The sequence below is a fragment of the Adiantum capillus-veneris genome, chromosome 4 (genome assembly GCF_014529385.1).
Source record: "Adiantum capillus-veneris isolate H3 chromosome 4, ASM1452938v2, whole genome shotgun sequence".
Classification (NCBI taxonomy): Eukaryota; Viridiplantae; Streptophyta; class Polypodiopsida; order Polypodiales; family Pteridaceae; genus Adiantum; species Adiantum capillus-veneris.
In genome coordinates this window covers 48,476,260-48,484,559 of record NC_140934.1, presented here as the reverse complement: position 1 = coordinate 48,484,559, position 8,300 = coordinate 48,476,260, and the positions used below count along the sequence as shown (strand labels likewise).

General features: G+C 41.6%; 1 pseudogene across 1 annotated transcript; it reads right to left on the bottom strand.

Annotated features, from left to right (window-relative positions):
- Nucleotides 1-3,591: 3,591 nt before the first annotated feature.
- LOC147459118 (uncharacterized) lies at nt 3,592-7,037 on the bottom strand (annotated as a pseudogene). The gene is made up of 2 exons (XR_015187719.1): nt 6,240-7,037; nt 3,592-5,947 (listed from the first exon to the last, which is right to left on the bottom strand). The product of XR_015187719.1 is annotated as an uncharacterized LOC147459118 (transcript).
- Between the last annotated feature and the right edge of the window lie 1,263 nt (nt 7,038-8,300).

Below are 8,300 nucleotides of genomic sequence, written 5' to 3'. Positions count from 1 at the left end.
TGTCATATCCTCGACCACAAAAATTCTGGTACCTACCTCTTCCATCCATACCACTAATATCAACTCCATTCTCTGCATTTTTAGATGTCTTTTCTTGCCTTGGGTTGGCCAATGCTATCATGGACACATCCTTCCCCTCCTTAAAGTGATGTATTCTAATCTTGTAGTTATTCTATAAGTGCCCAAATGCTTTAAAATACATACATTGAGAGCATTCATGAGGCTAATTCTCTTTGGATTTGCATGTTGTATACAAGGACTCTACTTTCTCAACTGGAGGTATGGTCCTTGAGATCTTAAATATCTATTTGGACAACTTGTCAATATTCCTACACCATGATCCCTTCTTGTTGCTCTTGGATGTATCTTCTGACTCCTTGTCATCTAAAGAACTGGATTTGGTTGATGAATCTTCAATTGTGGACTCGTTGGAGCTGGAACTTGATTTCCCTTGCATATCTTTCTCCTTCTTAGCCCGCTGCTTCAATTTTAGAACTCTTTGCACTAGATCATTAATTTCTTTGGTAGGTGTTGCTACCTCCTGTTTTTTGCATTTTGGCTCATGAACCCACTTAAGAACCAAGCTCGCATACTCTTCTTTGATGGAGGCTCATTCAGTTGTCAGGTTAGGTCCTTAATCTTCTCCATATAGCTTTTGACTGTGAGCTTATCTCACCAAAATGCCAAATTTTATCCAACTCACAGAGGATATTGTCATCCCCTGAGTTCTCATTGTGTTCTAGCAAGAAAGCTTTCTTCAACTTGCTTATGTTTTGAGCTTGCAAGGTGGATAATGATAGCACATTTCCATGCAGCATCTTTCAGAGTTTGTGAAAAATATTTAGCTCAATCATTTTTTTTCTAGATGTTTGAGGTCAACATACTGGTCAAAATTCTAAATGTGAACATTCAGATCATCTCTTGGCTACCTTTGAAAGTAGGACGTGCTATTTTCAAATCATTGGACCTTTCTCCATGTCTGGATTTTTCATGATGATCTGACTCCCTCATCTATCATTTGGATTTTTCATGACGTTAAGATTCTCTCTCTCGTTGTCTACACTTTTCCTCATAGTCAATATCTACCTCCCATCTACTAGGTCTGACTTGGTAGTCCTTGTCAATTTCTATGACTTTAATGTCGGTCTCTTTTTATACTCTAGAGATGGTGTTTTGGAGATGCAAGGAAAAGAGAATCCGTTCAAATCAATGTTCATGGTCAAGAAGAAACAACTATTGGGTCGTGCGATGTCCAAAAATGGAATTGAGATGGGTGATAACAAGATCTGAGGTGTTCAACAAGCTAGACCACCCATATATGTATCTAAAGTTAGCTAATTTTTTTATTATATCAATTTTTATTCAAGATTCATTCTTATGTTCGTAGCAAATGCTCTTCTGCTAATTTTAATCAGAGTATTCTTGATGATCTTATTACTACTTTCAGCCTGTCCATTGCATCTAGGATAATACGGTGTTGATTTTTGATGCTTGATGTATTTGGATAGTATCATTTATGAAATGGTTCCCTAATTAGAAACTATCTCTAGAGGACAATCATACCTTCATATGATATGCATATATAAAGCAGGATGTGGACTTGGCTATATTGTTGGGGAGTACCTTAGCTTCTATCCATTTACTAACATAGCAGGAAACCATAACTATGTACTTGTTCTTTCTGGGTGTGACTTTCTTAAATGGTCCCACGAAATCGAGACCCCATTTCATAAATATTTCTAAGGGATGAATTATGGCCAGAGGTGTCATATTTAATGCAATCAGCCTACCCATTCTTTGGCCAATATCACATGTCTTGTAGAAAGCTCGAACATCTGACATTATGCCCCCCAACCCGTAAAATTTTCTTATAAGTGTTATCTGTAAAGAAATGTCTATGTGGGCCTCAATAATTACGTGCATCTTTCCTTGCATTGGTACACACCTTTTTAGAACTCCATCTAGACCAAGTCGATATAAAGATCCTACAATGATTGTGAACTTTCGACTTCTAAAAATAAGATCCTTCTTATTGGACTATGACCAGTCCTCTAGTAATTTGCATACTATAAGAAAATCGTAGACTTTCTGGCAATTTGGATCTAGCTGTTCAACGATCGTATTCTGTTCAAGTTCCACAGGCTCATCTCTCAAGGAATCTGATGAGCCACCTTCGGTGCTTCTGGACAAAATGCCCATGCCACAATGAGTCTTGTCTACCTTTTAAAAAAAATTAAAATCAAACTCCACTAAAAACATCATATAAATTTGACTCCTTTCTAGGTCAATTTATAGTGTGGCAAGGCATGACAATTCTCCTCCCAAAAAACTGTCCTATGAGCTTCCTCATGCGTGAATCTAGAATGTGTGAGCGTCGTGGAGCACGCACACAACTTGCCCAAAGCTCCTCACTATGTCTCAAATCAAGTCGCTGTCTCCTAGGGCATCCAACGCGCAAGGTGGGCGGATGAATACACAACACACAAGAAGTGGCCCGAGAAATACCTATGATGGATGTAGCTGTCACCGCTGCGGTGAGTGTGCGACAAGCTGCAAGTGCATCCATAGAGCCCTGCCGAGATAGTGCAATGTAAGAGCATCTGACACTATATACAACTACCACCGTAGCTCGATGGGTCCTCGGACCATGGATCTCGATAGTTGTGTGGGCCTCAACAACACAAGGGAGTACGTGGGCAAAGATCAATGTTAACGTTGCTAAAGTAGGTCTATGCAATGATGCTTGTACGATATCTGGCTCCAAACGTGCTAAGTGAGCATCCCATTGCCGAAGGACCAGGCTTTGAAGCTAAAGTAGGGTCCACATATGCTTCCATGCCAATTCCAGAGGGTGATCCAAGAGCAAGCAAGGGAGATCCACTAGAAGAAATGAGGCAACTGCGCTGCATCGATGGGCTGTTGAAATGCTCCACAACTGGCGATATCATGTGAGACTTGCCAACGGCACCCACTGTGGAAGGTGTGAGCTTGCCAGTAGTCGACGACACCTCTCCTAGTGGGATTGTAGATGTTGAGCCAAATGGTACTATAGAATGTGTGTGTCGCTAAGCAAGTTGCACAATGCAGACGAGAGAGAGAGAGAGAGAGAGAGAGAGAGAGAGAGAGAGAGAGAGAGAGAGAGAGAGAAGGAGAACAAGAAGAAGAGAGTTTGAATGTCGTAGGAAACTATCCCAAGAGACCTTAAAGATCTAGCCGACGAGGAGTTGAACTCAAGACCTGTTATTCAAGAGGGAAATGGCATAACCAATCTACCACACTTGGGTGATAGAAAGGTTACACCATTTTCCTCTTTTTTATTAGCACGCGCGTGCGTGCACACACACACACACCCAAACACCCGAGAAGAAGAGCGTTTTAATGTTGTTGGAAACTATCCCAAGAGACCTTAAAGATCTAGCAGACGAGGAGTTGAACTCAAGACCTGTTACTCAAGAGGGAAAGGGCATACCACACTTGGGGGGGAGAGGGAGAGAGAGAGAGAGAGAGAGAGAGAGAGAGAGAGACTTATTTGGATAGGGAGACATCTGCAATCAATCCTGATCTTTCCCAATATTGCATATTTTTGGCGTCTGCCGTTCTGGCCGTCTGCTCTGCGAACAGCTTTCTTTGCGACTCTTCAAGCTCCAGAAGGTCTAGAAAATCTTGTGCAACTCCTCGCCTGACGGCCAAGAAAAAGTCTGTCCTTGCATCTCAGGAGTCAGAAAACGATGCTGCAAAGCCTAGCTGTACAAAGGTAGGACCAGGAAGCTTGGGTTGCTTGCAGCAGATGATGCTAAGCAAGGGCTTCTAGCGGCAGGAACTCCTCGAGCAAATTGATGTCGAGGACGTGGATAGCTGTGGGAAAACTAAAAATTGCAGTTCCTTGTCCAAAGTCGACATGTATGCCAAGTATGTTGTGCTTTTGAAAGCACATCGAGCTCTAATTCATGGGTGTCTACTCCAAGATGCCGTCTCTTGGCATTCTTGACTGTCTTATATGCTCAACAAGGATTGCTCTGGAGGCTTTGGCATACCCTTGGCAAACGTGGATCAAGTGAGTGTTTCTCCCCAGATGAGATGAAGCAGGCACTTATTTACAAAGCTTTGGTCCACTTGTAATGCATGTGGTGCACTTTCAAGCAACACAAGTTGAAAATGAATGTCGTATTTGGGCTGTGGTCTTTGGCAATGCTTAATTGTTTATATGGCTGATAGGAACAGGGATCGACAGTTCTGGGATGTTTTCAATGAATGCAAAGCAAGGGCTTTTCCCCAGATGTATAAGTGTCTTGAACTGCACTTAATAGCTGCTGGGTTGTTGCAACCAAAAGCCGACTTATCAAAGACAACAGGCCGATGTAAGTGTGCTCGTTCAGCCAGACCTGCAATCTCCTTGTTAGAATGGCATACCTCATCTGCTTGGCCACATACCATTCCTTGAATGTTGTCTCTTCAGCAACAGTGGATGATCGGATCTTGTGAATGCCCGTGCACGAGCTAATGATGTGTGTGCCTTTCAGATCGGGTTTTCCTTAATAACAAGAAATTTAACTCCAAATCTTTGAAAAATGAGTTGAATCCTTGAAACACTCATTGAGTAAGATGCTTTGTCAAAGACAAGGTTTTGCAATTCAAAGCCTTATAGAAAGACAAAAAGAGCTAGCTTCATTCATGTGAAATTCTAAAGTATCTTGTATTCTACATAGCCAAGAAAGAGAGTTGATAAGGCATTGCCTATTTTGAGCAAGCAAATCCAAAAAAGTATTGAAATCCTAGAAAATGGCACTTTTGGATACAACGCTCCTCAAAAGAAGATGCAAAGATCCCGACATGATCAGTTCTCTACTCTAGATTTTCCCTCGAACTGATTTTGCTCTTCTCCTATTCTAGTATAGGATCTACAGGGCATGCCACCTTTACAATGGGGGATATTTCACCAGTCACTAGGTTACTGCAAGGGGGAAGCAACCGCCAAGTACTTGAAGCTAAGTGGCATATATAGATTTTTGGGGCTGCGGAGAGTATAAGGAGGCCACCTCTTGCCGTGGCATGAAAGATTTTGGTACCTGATTTTGGCTTAGGGAAAGACAACTCGAGATTATCGGAGAGAAGCAACCACTCATGAATCTCCAAGTTGTACTTGAACACCAGCACCCGTTCTGGAATGCATAAATGCTTATGCTGAAACACCAACAAGAGGAGGTCTGCATCCATTTGCACAACTTGGTAAGTAGCTTGTAACATAACAGTGTGAGACATAATGAATTTGGGCATGCTGATTCTGCTCCAATGTTCTCCGTCGAATAAAAACAAAAAAGGTAATGTATGAGAGCGCCTTTGATGGCCAGGGTATTGGAGGAAGGCAAGCATGCCTTGATGATAATAAATTGTAAATGGAGGGTTAAGAGGTCCATCATTGGCGTTCCATTGTACCTGCTTTTCCATTGTAAAGTAGCGCTTCATTGAATAAACCACCAAACCTGACCCTTATTCTTGCTGGTGCAATGGGCAATGTGTATAGTGTTGTACGATTATGTGACTACGATTTCCGCTATCCACAAATCGTAAAAGAATCAGAGTTATAGGACCATCTTTACTCTCTCTTTCCAATCTCAAGTGCCCACATAGGCCAAGTTCGACTGGACTTGTGCAATCAGAGGCATCCAATACTGCTTTCTCTCCAGTGAAGGTGTTGCTAAGGACTAGATGATGAATGTTGGATGCATAAGAAATGTGCTCCCAACATACCAAACTTCCCACACTACAGATTGGTTCACTCTTAGCCCCATCCACACTTGAAAAAGGTTGCATTGGCATTGGTAAATGGCGCCATTTATCACAATCTGGGTCAAATGCTACTGGCTCATACTCGAACAATTTCCAGCGAGAGTGATCCCCTCGTCGCTGAGTAGCAATCATGCAGTAAAACCAAGGAAGGTCAATGGGTCTGCCAACAACATATACAACAGCATTATTGATTGTTTGAGAGAGAGAGAGAGAGAGAGAGAGAGAGAGAGAGGTTGCGTTAATCGCGCGCATTTGTGAGTGTATGTGTGTGAGAGAGAGAGAGGGAGAGGGGTTGCGTTAATTGTGTGTGCATGAGTGTATACTCAGTACCGGGGTAAAAGAAGTGGACGAGAGAGAGAAGAGGGCGTTGCGTTTTATTATAATAGCAGAGTATTCAACTTGTAAATATAATAACTGCAGAGGGCTGATGATGAAGATCAATTTATACGTACCGCTGTCTCTTGAGAGTTGAAAGGGAGACACCAATGAGTTGGTTGAAGGAGGAGTGTATTGCGCGCAGGCGGAACAAGTCTCTGATGTGAAGCTTGGGCAGCACCTCCTCCGCCATCACCTCTCTAGGCACCGTTAATGCCCATATTTCTGATTTCGCACCATCATTTTGATGACGATAACGCCCATCAGACGTTGCAGCAGCAGCGGCGCTTGATCCTGCTGCTTCTATTTCTGATAAACGCTCTCTCTCCATTTTAATTTGATTAATGCATACCATACAAGCCTGGGGCTGGTTCTTATAACCAAGGATCATCAGCGTCAATTTATGGCCAAGCCTTGCAGCACAGCAATACAGCCGCCCCCCTCCCCATTTTGAGATAGAAGAAGCACCCATTTTGAGGTAAACGGGACCAGCCTTCAAATTAGAAGGTGACTCTATTTTTCACTTTCAAGGCCTTTAAAAAGTCCGCATACCACTATTTTTTTCAAAATTTCCTTCTCTGTAACCCCTTGGAAGGGTGTTGGAGATGAGAGAGAGAGAGAGAGAGAGAGAGAGAGAGAGAGAGAGAGATTTTTATCTTCTTGAACCCATCACAAGTTACAACCTTCTGAAATGATCACCCATCTTAACCTTCAATTTTCTTTTTGAAATGCTCGCTCCATGCATCCATGTGGTGGTTGGTCGCTTGCTGCCGATGACTCGTTCTCACACAAGAATTACAGTTCTTTGCTAGCCAAGGCGTGCACAGCTGACAAAGTCAGCCACTTTCTAAATGAAATATTTGAGTGAAGGAAAAAGAAAAAATCATATTGGCAAGGCATCGGAGAAGAAAGCACCATATAAGTTTGCAATAGAAGCCCTTAGTTTTAAAAAAAACCCAAACAATCCAATATACATATCTAAGAAATTGTTCTACATGTTGTTATCCAGGGTTTTGAACAACGAGTGCCCCATTAATATGTGCACAATTTTGTATAACAATGTGGTGACCCAGACAGCTAAGGCAAAAACCCATCTATTGTTCAAAAGCCTAATATGTATGAAAGTTTTTGTACTGGATGACTTGTATAGCAGATCATATATCCCAGATTTTGGCACTTACTCCCAAGAAACCAGAAGATTAGACACGGACTTTAACAAGACTAGCAGAGCAATTATACCAATCAATGCCAACCACAAAGAGACATAGTATGGCAATTGACTAGGTTGAGGGATCTGAAAAGCCTACCAAGAAACATAAACTATCAAAAGATTACTAGGACCAGCTCAACGCCAAGGCAAAGCAAAATGAAGGCACATCTGAAAAGAAAAAGGTAGGTGGGACATCAAACAAGAAGGACATAGTACCACTAATAAAGAACTATCCCTGAGATAGCCATTGATCTACATAAAGAATCAAAAGACTAGCCAAATGAAGCATGCACAAAAATCTGACTGGACAACTACCATAGTGAAACCACAGTCACTACAACAAGAGTTCAATGACCACCTGAGAGATTACAAGGATGACAATATCACTGACTGCTGTGTGATTTATTCGTTGACACTAAACAACAACTACTTGTACCATACCCTACACCTATGCTGAGGTATGAGACTGATAGGACATATCTGGACACTATCATAGATATTTGTATTGACATTATTTAAACTACTTGGAATACAATTGCGAACGTCGTAGCCTAAATGATGAAAACCCAGGCCAATTGGGATGATACTAAAATTACGCAGCTAAGGAAACATTTAGAACAACAAAAAAGGGATATAGACAAGTGGCATTAGGAAGTATTGAAGCTCAAGAATCATGTGTTGTAGAACAAGAAGACAACGAACACTACAGCAAAACCATCAAAGAAATGGAGCAAAAAATTGAGGAAGTAAAACTCATTAACTCCAACTTAAATGTTGAAAAGTGAAATCTGGCTAAGGTATTGAAGAAAAGCACAATAGAGTACTAGTCCACTCTGAATCAGAAATAAGCTGCTATCGATACTTTGAAGGCGGAACATAGTGTAGTCAAGCAATCCATTCTAAAAAAATACATATATCAATCACTGGT